Source organism: Sminthopsis crassicaudata, chromosome 2 (assembly GCF_048593235.1).
Source record: "Sminthopsis crassicaudata isolate SCR6 chromosome 2, ASM4859323v1, whole genome shotgun sequence".
In the NCBI taxonomy this organism is placed as follows: domain Eukaryota; kingdom Metazoa; phylum Chordata; class Mammalia; order Dasyuromorphia; family Dasyuridae; genus Sminthopsis; species Sminthopsis crassicaudata.
In genome coordinates, this window is record NC_133618.1 from 269094670 (window position 1) to 269108764 (window position 14095).

The window sequence follows — 14095 nt, forward strand, 5'->3', positions numbered from 1 at the left end:
CATACCAATCTCATGACTAGTAAAAAAGGCATAGTTAGTCTAACAGGACTTGTTCTTAGCCTATGCTAGGTTTTTGTGATCAGATGCTTTTTTAAGTACTCATAAGTTAAACACACTAATATTAATGAATTCTGGAATTTTGCCAGAGCTCAAGCTCTCCCACCATACACTGTTTCCCAAAGATCAACATCTGGCCAGTAATCACCATCCCAAGCTCTTTCAATATTCTTTAAACAAATGACCATGAGAAGAGGATGACAAATTCCACAGCTTCCACGGAGGGAAGATTCTTCAGAATTGATCCAGCTCTTGTTGCTTGCTGTTGTTCTTTCCCGAAGAGAACCAATGACAATGACAAGGTGATACCTTGACAAGCTTGAATTGGATATGAGGGAGGCAGAGCTGCACAAAGTCATCAGCTTTACTCTTTTTTCCAGTCATTGAATTCCAATAAGAAGACAAAGGTCAAAATGACTGGTGTTGGGCCAGAATACAATGGGTGACCATGGCCTTTCTAAATTAATGTCTTTCTCTATGGAACTATGATTCATTTGGTAGTAACTTTCTTGTGTTTAGAAAAGACTCCTGCTAATGACTAATTATAACCATTCATCAAAAGTTGGTTTTTATACTAGTAAGCAATTCAATCCAATAAGCATTTATTCTACATCTACTGTTTGCCCAGGGCTACATGGCAGAGAAACACCAAGAAAAAGAAAATAATCTTTGTTTTTAAAACATTTATCTTCTATTGGGAGAAATAACAAGTACATAGATAATTAAATATAAAATATATTTATTTTAAACACATGGAGAATATTGGAGGGGGTAATAAAACAACTAGAAAAATCAGAGAAGGCTTCTTCTAGGAGGTGGAACTTGAGTAGAGCCTTTATGAAAACCAGGGATTTCAACAAGCAAAGATGAAGAACTAAAGAATTCCCTTCACAGGAAATAGCCTATGCAAAGGCATAGATACAGAGGTTAAAATGTGTACAAGAAAAAGCAGATGGATAATATGACTGACCTAGAGTGCATGACCAAGAGTAATGTGTAATTAGCCTGTAAAGATAATCTAGAACCAGATAATGAAGGTATGTGTGTGTGTGTGTGTGTGTGTGTGTACCCATATACTATATTTTTTCTTAGTAGCAATAAGGACCTACTAAAGTTTCTTAGACAAGAGAATAACATGATCAGGTCCATCATTCAATATGGATCCTGTGTGGTGAATGGATTAAACCAAATGTTAAAACTTAAGTACATACTACAATATGCAAAAGAGCTCTTCTGTTTTGTAATAGTCTTCCCAACTTCCTTATCAGCATCAAAAAATAGAACTCAAAGTCTTACATAGCAGATCTCAAGACAAACATGCCTTATTCTATTATATAATTCTCTTCTTTCCTCTCTATAATTTGCCAGGATTATTAGTAGGAAAGGGAATATAACTGACTTATTCTAGAATTTTGCTGTTAATACCAAAACCTTGCCCTTCTTCTGAGCTACCTCAGACCTTTGAGATCAAATAGGATCCCCACTACTTGGGATCCCTTCTTAAAGGCAAGTTCCCTCTTATCCCATTTCAAAACTTTGGGAAAACATGTTTCCTTCTTACAAAATGGGAGGGAAATGTTTTCTTATACAAAAGTCATTTCGTTACCCAAGTTTCTACTGACTTTGTCTATAGATCTCAACAATAAAGCATAATAACATGGTGTTTGTAAAAAAAAAAAAAAAAAAAAAAAAAAAAAAAGAAAAAAAAAAAGTTTTGAGATTCCTGACCAATAGATCAAATTGATATAATTATTAATATCTCATGTTCTTAGAAAGATCACATCTCCCATCTTAAAGGAACATTATGAACAGTTTCCTCTAACCAACACTACTATTCCAGAGCATTATATAGTAGAATAAGCACTGAAATTGGAGTCAGAGAACTTGGATTCAAATCTCAGCTCTAGAACTTACTATCCATTTAAGCTTGAAAAAGTCATTGTACTTCTCCATGCTTCAGTTTCCTTCTCTTACAATGGGTGGGTTGGAATAATTTCTAAAATCCCTTTCATTTAGAAATCCTACTGAATCTGAATTATATCTGCCTTCTCTGATCCCTAGCAACGACAACAACATCAAAAAAAAAAAAAAAAAAATCCACCTCCATATTTTGGCTCTGTTTTTAACCCCTGTGTCATTAAGCAATCAGAAATCCATCGCCAGACTATACACTCACTCTCTTAAATTAGAAAAAGTGACAGTCCTTTTGGCTCAGTTCTAAATGTATACAAACTCGTCATGATCTTGCAATTTAAAAAAAAATTCCCTCCTGGGGGTTGATATCACTTGATCTTAATTCTCAGTGCCTCAGCCAACTTTATTAGTTGTCATTTAGGTTTCTCTTTTTTAATTCAGACTCAAATAATGTTTCAACCTCACTGTCTTAGCCTCTAGTGTCTACTGCATGTCTCCATCAACACCTAGACAATAATTGTCATCTTCATTTCATCTGTTTATTTTATTTGTTTAACTGACACTCAAAATGTCTTGAAAAAAAAAAGAAACAAAGACCTTGGAAAAGACATCTGATAGACACTGCATGTTTGAAAATTACTTGGATAGTTTGGGAAATCATAATTTATAAAAGAGTGTTTTGAAAAATCAGGAAGGAAAGCAAACTATAAGCTAAATTCTATTTTCTACAGGAAAGACATGTATCAGAAGCATCAGAAATTTCTTCCTCTTCAGAAGAACTAAAAACTCCATGATTTTGTAGATACAGAATTTTACAGACTCAAAAGGGATGTCAAGAGGTCATTTATGCCATCTCACTGTCTTTAGTTTATACAACACCTAAACCATTCCAGATTAATCAGATTTCCAGAAAACGAGATTTCACAATTTCCTTCACCAACATATTGTGTTGGCTAATTATTTGTAATACTCTCTCTAAAGATGGAAACAGTAGTCCTGAATTCTTATAAATTTCTGCATCAACTCTCAGTCTTCTCTGAAATAATTAGAAATACAGGAAAACCTAAAAGACCCAAAGACATTCATTTTAGGAGGCAGAATAGCATAGGGGAAAGTCTGGGATCATGACAGAGATTGGAGTGTTACCTACAACATGCAGAAAAGACTTCTCCAAACTGGCTATGTTATTAAGTAGCTATAGATTTTGAGCAAATTAGTCAACTTCTCGGGAAGTCAATCTGTTCATCTGTAAAAATTTAACAATTTATTTTAATTATGCTTAATGTCTTTTCCAGCTCTAAAATTTTATAATTCTAATGGTGACATTGTAGGTACCTTTGAATAGGGAAAATATTTTTTATGGATTAAGGGAGCCTATAAAGCACCTCTCAAATCACAAAAAAAAAAAAAAAAAAAAAAAAAAAAAAAAGATTTTGTGACCAACCTGAGAAAAATGCATACCCAAGAATCTCAAGACTCACAAATCCAACTTTCAGCTGCAAATCAAAATCTTTCATTATGAAACCTAAGGGATTAAGGAAAACTTGAGCATAAGGGCTCAGTGGAATGAGTTTTAATGAAAGATTCCATCCAGAGTTGTCTGTCCTCATTCCCCTTTTTATTCTTTATCTCTACCCCTGGTCCAAACTAGATATACTCATTTTTTAATGCTTTATTATATTTTTATTTATTTTGCTAAAAATTTCCCAATTCATTTCTATTATTATTATTATTATAGTTTTTTATTTACAAAATATATGCATGGGTAATTTTTCAACATTGACCCTTATAAAACCTTGTGTTCTAACTTTTCCCCTCCTTCCCCCCAATCCCTCCCCTAGATGGCAGGTAGTCCAATATATGTTAAGTATGTTAAAGTATAGGTTAAATCCAATATATGTGTACAAGAAAAATCAGATCTAGAAAGAAAGAAAAAACCTGATAAGGAAAACAAAAATACAAACAAACAATAACAGAAAGAGTGAAAATGCTATGTTGTATCCACACTCATTTCCCATATTCTCTTTCTGAGTGTAACTGACTCTCTTTATTACTGAACAATTGGAATTGGTCGATCATTGTATAATCTTGTTATTGCTGTGTATAATGGTAAAGGGCTAAAACTCTTAAAAGGTGTGCTTGAATCAGACTACGGAGCCCTAGAGACTAATTACCTATTCAACAATGACTCTATTAGCATATGTTTGGGAAAATGGCCCTTCTCACTGTTAGGTGTTGGCTCAATGTTTGGTGTATACAGATAATTGTAGGCAAGGATTAAAGGGTGGGGTGAGACAAGTGAGACTGTAGCAGAACTTGGAGGAGGAGAGAAATTGGTGGCAAGCCTCATGGCAGTTTGTCTGTCTCCTTCACTTCTCCCCCTAAAGACCAAAGACTTTTATTTATCCTGACTCTGGCTGATCCTGAGGCCTCCAGAGAGCTAACCCAGACTTTACATATAATGATCTCCTGATCCTGCTCATTTCACTCAGCATCCTTTCATGTAACTCCCTCCAGGTCTTTCTGAAATCATCTTCCTGGTCATTTTTCACAGAACAATAATATTTTATAATATTCATATGCCACAATTTATTCAGCCATTCTCTAATTGAAGGGCAAACACTCAGTTTCCAATTTCTGGCCACTACAAAGAGGGCTGCCACAAACATTTGCACATGTGGGTCCCTTTCCCTTCTTTAATATCTCTTTGGGATATAAGCACAGTAGAAACACTGCTAGGTCAAAGGGTATGCACAGTCTGATAACTTTTTGAGCATAGTTCCAAATCATTCTCCAAAATGATTGGATCCAATCACAACTCCACCAACAATGTATCAGTGTCCCAGTTTTCCTACGTCCCCTCCAACATTCGTCATTATCTTTTCCTGTCATCTTAGCCAATCTGAGAGGTGTGTAATGGTTAGATACACTCATTCTTCCTCCTCCTCTTTCTCTTTCTCTTCTTCCTCCTCTTCCTCTTCCTCTTCTCCCCGTCTTTCTCTATGTGTCTTATTCTCTATTTGTCTTCTATCTCTCAAATCCCTCCATTTCAAACCCACCCCCTTTTCCTATTCCTACTAGTCTTTTCTTTTTTACTCTTTCTAAGGAGGTAATTCTCCTCAGTTTTTCACTTCATATCAACTCATCCAGGGTTCCAACTCTTTTCTAAATACTTGGGACCTTTAAAAATCATTCTGTTTCTTCACATCAGAGATCATTCTATTCTCTTTCTCAAACTGGCATGTCCCTGGACCCTTTTCTTTAAGCTTTTGTATCTTCTGGAAAACTTCTGAATTAAAGTACAGGACATGTGTATTTGATTACACTTTAGCTTCTCAGGCTCCAGCCAGGCTGGACATACCCCTAAATCCACAATGTTTCCAAGGGAGCTTTTATTATTCATAGGCCATGAGAAACTGAGGGATATGCTAAAAAGTAGGCTCAGGGCTTTGGGATGGTCTTAGAATCTGCATTTCTGGGAAGATAATCCTAGATAAAGAGTGGGAATGGTCAGCAAAACCGGGGCAATGTTACAAAGGATGAATGACTCAAGAAGGAATAGGAACAAAAGAGAGGAAAGTGGATTAGAAGAAAATAGGATGATGCAGCTAATAAGTATTACAGGCCAGATTTAAACTCAAGATGTATTTTCCTGACTTCAGGCTCAACAGTCTGTCATATAGATAGCATCACATAGCTATCTATTCCTGCATGTACCTACTAAATTCCACTTTCTTCAAGAAGCTTCTTTCAATCCCCCTTAATACTAGTACATTTCTTTTGTTGATTATCTACAAATTATCCTGTCTGTAACTTATATGTAAATAGTTGTTTGCATAATGTCTCCCCCATCAGACTGTGAGTCCTCTGAGAACAGAAACTTTCTTCTGCCTTCCTCTCTTATGAAACAGCTGGGAGGTGAAGTGGATAGAGTCCTGGGCCTGAAGAGTCAGCAAGCCCTGAGTTTGAATCTGGAATCAGATGCTTACCAGTTGTGTGACCCTGGTCTGTTTCTTCATCTATAAAATGTGAATAATAATAGAACCTACCTCCCAGGATGGTTATAAAGATGAAAAGAGATAATAATTGTAAAGCGCTTAGTCCTGTGCCTGGCACATAGAAAGGGCTATGTAAATGTTAGCTATTATTATTACAATTATTATTTTATGAGATAACATCTGTAAAGTGTTTAGCACTATATATGTGTGTGTATATGTGTGTATACATATATATATATGTATATATATATATATGTATAAATGTATACATATATAGTGATATATAAATGCTTATTTCCTTCCCTCCCTCCCCCAGTATTTAGAGCAATGCCTGGGACATAATAGCACTTTATAAATGTTCCTTATCTTACTGATCATTTGGAAGGGAGACTACTAGTAGTTGGGAGAACCAGGAAAGGCAGAAGATCAATACTGAGCTGCATCTTAAAGAAAGAAAAAAGTTGTATGAGGTGAAAGAAAAGAGAAAATACATTCTAGTCACAGAAGAAGGTTGATATAAAACAACAGAGAGGATGTGGAGTATCATGAATGAGGAACTCAGAGAAAGCCATTTTGCTTAGATTTCTGAGTGTTTGCAGGAAGGTAATATTCACTGGTAAATTCCTAAATGGCTAAATAAGGAAGTCATATGATCAGATCTGTGCTAAAGGAAAATTACTTTGATACTTATGATAAAGATGGTCTAGAGTGGTGAGGGGCTTGAGGTGGGAAGACCTATTAGGAAACTGTTGCAATAATCTAGGTGAGGAGAGATCAAAGTAGGTAACTGTAAGTAGAGAGACGGGTCAGATAGAGATGAGTTGAAGATGAAATGAAAAGATTTGGCAACTGCTTTGATAAATGAGGTGATGGAGAAGGAGGAGTTGAGGATAAGGCTTAGGTTACTACTCAGAGAGAGGAAAAATGGCAATGCCTTTGACAGAAATAGATAAGTTTGGAAAGGAGGGCAGGACTGTGGAGAAAAATAAGTTTGCTTTTGAACATTATGAGTTTGAGATGACTCAGGAACATCCGGTTTTGAAATATTCAACACATAATTAGTGATACAGGAATAATGTTGAGGGGAAAGACTGGAACTGAATATCTCTCTATCTCTATTTAGATAGTCCGGGGCACAGATAGAGAGAAAGAGAGAATTAGATGAATGTATGGATGGATAGATAAATATATATGTATACACATGCACATATATATCTGAAAGTCAACTTCATAAGATGATAATTGAATTTTAGGAAGTAGATGTTCCTTAGAGAGAGAGAGAGAGGGAGAGAGAGGGAGAGAGAGAGAGAGAGAGAGAGAGAGAGAGAGAGAGAGAGAGAGAGAGAGAGAGAGAGAGAAATATAGAAAAAGAAAAGAAAAAAGGACCAGAACAGAACTTTGGAGAAGCACCCAACTTTTGTGAGTGTGATACATATGATGAACCAGCAAAGGAGTCTGAGAAAGAGTATTCAGATAAGGATTATAGACCAAAGGATTGTAGTGTAATAACCCCCCCCCAAAAAAAAAGATAATATTCAAGATAAGAGATTGGTTAACTGTGCAAAATGCTCATGTGGGCCAAAAAAGAAAGGGCACTAAGGAACACCAGAACATTAGCCATTAAGAGATCATTGGTATTTTTTGATGGAGTAATTTCAGTGGAATTATGAGATCAAAGCTAAATTATTTATTTTATAAGATTATAATATATTATTTATAATTATATTTATAGATTAAAGATTGAATGAAAGGTGAGGAATTGGGGGCAGTAGGTGTAAATGGCTTAATATAGCAATTTGTCTAAGAAAGAGAAATATGTAGTCCAATAGCTTGAGGGAACAGATTGATCTAGTTAAAATATCTTAAGGCTAGAGAAGGCCAGTATATTCAAAGGAAATAGTAGAGATTCAAGAGAAAATAAGAGGTTTTCAGATTCAATTTACTGGAAAAGAAAGGGGAGATGAAGCATACATATTGAGGGTTTTGCTTTGATAAGGGGAAAGGTCACTTCTATCAGAGACTAAAAAGGAGAGAAGTTGGAGATACTATAAAGAGATTTTGAGTTGAAGAGAATGGGAGAAAGAGCTCATGGTAAATAGTCTCAATTTGGTCATGAAAGTAATAGGCAAAATTTTCAAATGAAAGAATAGGGGAATAAAAGTGTGGGAATCTTGAGGGGGAAGAGAAGGTTTTCAATAGCTTCTATGAGGAGTGAAATTGGTAATTTCTAGTTAGGAAAAATGAAAACTTAGAGTTAATGCTAAGATCTAGTATGTAACCATCAGTGTGTATTCTAAGGTGAAGAGAAGGTCTTGGAATTTAAGAATGTCACAAAATTGGGAGGTTAAGGACTTTGAGGGAACATCTAAGTGGGTGTCTAATATAAAAGCAGGGATGGAGAGGAGGGAAAGATGGTGAGCCTTTCCTTGAGAAAGGGGGAAAGATAATCTTGGGTCATTTGTCCAAACCCCTTATTTTACAAGAAGCTGTGATATGCAGAGCTTCCCAGGCTTCTTAAACTTTAGTCCATTCCACTCACTCAATTGTGGCCTGTTGCTATTTGTCACACATGACATTCTAGCTCCAGATCTTATGCATTTTTCCTGGTTGTCCCTCCTGACTAGAATGCTGTCCTTCCTTACTTTCCTTTGCTAGCTTTCCTAGTTTCCTTGAAGGATGAACTCAAATCCAACCTTCTGTAGGAGGACATTCCCAGCATTTTGTTCTGTTGTTATTCTATTATTTTTCAGTGACTGAACCAGGTCACAGAGCTAGTAATTGTTTGGAGTCAGATTTGAACTTAGGAAGATGCCTTCCTGACCCCAGGCCCATAATTCTATGGACTGTTTCACCTAGCTGCCCATAGGAAGTGTGAAGGAGCAACAAAATAAATATTCAAGTCCCCTAACATAAATCTTGCTAGAACTAGGATTTACACACAGGTCACATGACTAAAATTTAGTGCTCTTTTCAATCTATTATGCTGTGAGGTATAGATATTTGTATTCTCATTAAAGATATTAAAACAAGCCTGGAAAGTTTAAAGTGAATTATCCAAGGTTACACATAGGTAGTGAACTACAGATTCAAACATGGATCACCATGAAGACAACTTGAAGCTAGCAGCTCCATGTATGGCACAGGCTTCAGGGGAATTAAAATGCTTAGAGAGGAGAGATCATTGTCAGTATGGAATTATAAGGAAAGCAAAATATAGTAGATATTTTAATTAATTCTTATTCACTGACCAACTTGAATTGGGACTTTTTAAATTAAAGCTTTTCAAAACCTATGCATGGATAATTTTTCATTATTGACCCTTGCAAAATATTGTGTTCCAAATTTTCCCCTCCCTCCCTCCACCCCCTTCCCTAGATGACACTCTAATATATGTTAAACATGTTAAAATATATGTTAAATCCAATATATGTATACACATTTATACAATCATCTTATTGCACAAGAAAAATCAGATCAAAAGGAAAAAAATGAGAAAGAAAATAAAATGCAAGCAAACAACAACAAAAAGAGTGAGAATGCTGTGTTCCCACAGTCCTCTCTCTGGGTGCAGATGGCTCTCTTCATCATAAGATCATTGGAACTGGCCTCAATCGTCTCACTGTTGGAAAGAGTCACGTTTATCAGAATTGGTCATCATATAACCTTTATATATAATGATCTCCTGTTTATGCTCATTTCACTCAGCATCAATTCATTTAAATCTCTCCAGGCATCTCTAAAATCATCCTGTTGATCGTTTCTTATAGAACAATAATATTCCATCACATTCATATACCATAACTTACTGAACTGGGTCTTGAAGATGAGTCAGACACAGAAAAACCTGGCACTGAATCTGAGTTAGTTGACTGAACCATTAACTAGAAAGAAGAAAATAATAATAGTCAACAGAAGAATGAATTCTCTAGACTGCTGTTTCTTAGAGGCAGTGGTTTTTTAATAATTATAGCACACAAGAATTTTAACTGATGATCACTTCTAAGAATTTTTGCAGAATGAAAATTGTAAGCATTTAAAAAATCCTTAACAAAATCTCAGAATATCTGGGCATTTGGGGAATTTAAAATATATTTTTAAAGTTCAGTGTCTTGCCACCCTTACTCCCATGTAATTTAAAATTAACTTTAATTGGCAATCCCTTTTTTTTCCTTCTTTATTGGCAACAGAGATCTTATGTCAACTCCACCTCCAATTAGGGAAACCTAAAAAAGGAAACATCATGATGAAAATGTCATTTACTTTGTAATTCTGTTAGTTGTGGGTTATGCTAAGTAGCACTCGAGGCCATAATAGCCCGGAAAAAGCCTGATCCTTCCTTTTGCTGGAATGGCCCTTCATCCCTGTTCATTTCAATTCATTTGCCTGACAGACCAAAACTTTTCAAAGGGTACAGTGAATTGTTTCCCAAGAGTATTATATACCAGATCCTCACTTCTTTTCTCACTATTTCACTAGAATTGTCTATATGTGTATATATGTGTCTGTGTGTGTGTGTGTGTGTGTATGTGTGTACACATATGGGGTTTCTTGGAAATATTCAATGTCCTTTAGCAAAGAGGAATTTGGGTGAATTCCTGGCATCAGCATAAAACCTGATTTTCCTCTTCCATTGGGACAAAATAATTATTATCTGTGGAGGAGACATTTGGGACTTGAAAGACTAGAACTAAGATGATTTAATACCAAATCCTATAGGTATTAAGGGAAAGAGATGACATTGAAAATGCACTCCCATTTGGAATCTTCTGACTTCAAATCAAATATTCTTTCAGCGATATAACTCATTTTTGTGAAACATATAGAGGTTATAAATTATCTTGATTTTGCTGATGGACACTGGGGGTAAGAAAAGCCACATACATCTTTTAAGAATATGACTATTAGGAGTAGCTAGGGGGCGCAGTGGATAGAGCACCAGCCCTGAAGTCAGGAGGACCTTGGGTTCAAATCCAACCTCAGATACTTAACACTTCCTAGCTGTGTGACTCTGGGCAAGTCACTTAGTCCCAAATGCCTCAGCCAAAAAAAGAAAAAGAAAGAAAGAATGTGATTATTATAGATATATTATCTATCTATTATCTATTTAGATGTGAAGGGTTTCATCCAGTCATGCAAGTAGTAAGCAGGGAATTTGAGGGCTGAACCAAATGTATATTTCAGTCCCCTAGTAAAAATCTAGATAGAATCAGAATCTATACATGGAGAGATGGTAAATAGTCTTATTTAGCCAATCTTAAAGTTTGTTTTTGGAAAGATAGGACATGAAATAGTTCTTCTAAGTGACCTTTTATATAAATTGGAGTTGGAAGTTCAGTGTCAAGAATATAACAGGAATTTACTTAGGAAATTATAAAAATTCCTTGACAGAAATCAATCTATCAATATATCTCCTAGAGAATATTATGTATGTGTATATATATATATATATATATATATATATATAGTATGCATGTGTATGTGTGTATATATATATGTATATTTACACCTTGGAGCATATATTACATATATGTATCTTGGAGAATATATACATGCATACACATATACATATACTATCTTGTACAGTGTACATACATATACATATATCATATGTTAATGTATTGATAGAATATAGATCGCTACATATGTGTATGTATATATGTATGTATATATGTGTGTGTGTGTGTGTGTGTGTGTGTGTGTGTGTGAGGATTTTTTATATTTGGACTATTTGGGGATTGATGATCTCCATCCCCAGTCAATTTCTTAAGGCAAAGATGACAAAGCTTTGGTTGACAGCGTGTAGATACTAGCAAAAAAGCCCTTTTCCAATGCCTTAGAATGAATACCATTGGAAGAATCTATGGGGTTAGAGACCAGCTAACCATCCTTAGCATATAAAAAGACTCTTTCCTTAAAAATGAGATGTCATAAGATGTCAGGGGTCAGGCCCAGAAAGTTGTCTGAGTAGCCTAGATGGTTAATTTCCAAAAGCTTCTGGGGGAAAAAATGAAGTTCCACACCGGTGTAGACTTGTGTTTTGTAGCTGGCCACAAAAGCCTCTGACCAGTTCAGATTAAACCTTATTCAATTGCCATTAAGGGGATCCTAACTTTTATAGAATCTCCTATTTTAGCTTCTGACATCTGAAATCCATCTGGCCAACAAGCGGAGTTAAATGAGCATTTTGCTGGAGCACATAGCTATGTCTCTCAGATTGGTGTTTGATCTCCAAATTGTGTAATTGGAGAGAGATCACTCCACTTTTCCTCAAAATCCTCCCACTCAGGAAAGCGAAATCTGCGCTATGATTAACGTGAAAAATGGATACTTCCAGAAGTCACTAAAATGACCTGGTGTCAATGAAGAGCCGTAGATATGGAGGATCAGGAATTTGCACTGCCCCGTTTTCAGATCCTTATTTGGTGAAGGTTGGCTTACCTGTGTGTGTGTGTGTGTGTGTGTGTGTGTGTGTGTGTGTGTGTGTGTGCCAGAACAGATAACAAATGAGTTCAGGAGCCCAATGGCAGCCCAGAGAAGCGAGAGGCAGTGAGGCAGAGTGACTCCTGCCCCTGTTGCTGCTATTGCTGACGTCCCAGCCAAGAGAGATGAATGGGATTCCAAAGCACTGCAGTCATGCTGGTTTGGGACAGTTTCTTGGAGACCAGTCTCCATCCGATAGAGACATGAGGCAACAACAATGCTAACGCCCGTTTGTGGTCCCACAGAAATGTCACAGCGCACCTCCGTTTACGGGAGCCCAAGAATGAAAGGAACGTTCGAGGAAGGAAAAGGAAAAAATAGAGCAGATAGAAAAGAGCAATCTATCATCTAGTGTATCTGGGCTAAACTCCTGAAGTCAGGTGGCTCTGCAAATTCTCCAACCCGGAGTCACGTTTTAAAAGCACGAGTAGGCAAAAGAAACTGTTTTTCCAAGATTCAACTTAATTTTGGTTTCCAGAGGGGAAGGGGGGGTAGGATTGTGGGGTGAGGGTGGGGGAGAGAGAAGTGAAAGTTTGGTCCAGGATTCCTGGCTACAAAGAGAAAAGTCCTCCTTTGATTCTCGAATAAGAGTGCATTTACCGCCCCCAAGTGGAAACGGATCGAAATGATGCCTCAAGCTATTGGGGGGAGGCAGAGAGGTAACTCCAAGTCAAGTCCGTTAGCAGTGCAGCTTTGGGGGAGAGTGGAGGGAACCGCTCTGCGGACTAGCAGGGAAATGGGAAAGACGGCTCCAGGAGTCAAGGCTCAGCATCCAGCCCAGGGGAAGGTCAGCTTGGCGCGCCCTAAACACTTATGAGAGGTGTAAGTGCTGCGAGGAAAGGGAAGAAGCCAGGCCGGATCTCGATGACTGGAGGTCCCAGCTTGGATGCTTAGAACGAGTAGTTCCGTGCTCGTTCCAAAACTACTTTTTATTTCCTTTCTTTCCTAACTGACCCAAGCCACCCATTGGAATAGTTTCAAAGCGTCCTCTTCGCCCCAACTAGTCCCCCACCCCCACCCCGTAAAGTGGTGTGGTCACGGAGGTAAGGGGAGTAGGTTATCAAATTTTGACTCTTGCTGCCTGTGTGACCCTGGACAGGCGTCCCCACCAGTTTGTATCTAAGTTTCTTTATTCGAGGGGAAAGGAAGAACTTGGATTCGATGATTTTCAAGGTTCTTTTCAGTTCTAAATCTATGATTCTCCGATCCCTTTGACATTTCAGCACGGAAACAAGGGAAATCCAGTCCTGGATCCCCTGCCCATATAAAGAAATTGATGATGTATATCTTGTATACTGTAGGCGCTTATTATGTTTGTTGAACTGAACCGGTTTGAATTGAGAGATTCTGTATGTATTTAACTGTGAGCCAAGGGGAACAGAGAACACGGAGCAGACGAGTTATGTACTCTCCAGAGACGTTAGTGTTGTTCCCTCCTCCCCAGACACCCCGGGCTTCACTTTCTAGCTGGAAAGTTGTGAGCGGGCCAGCCACCGGCGCGGGAGCCCCGAGAGGAGAAGGGAGGGAGGGAAGAGGGGGGATGGGCCGCCAGGGGAGGTGGAGGGGGGGACGGGGAGGAGTGGGGGCCAACCCAGTCAGACTCTCCCCCTCCCGCTTCCTGCCCGGTCTCCTCCGATTGGCTCCTG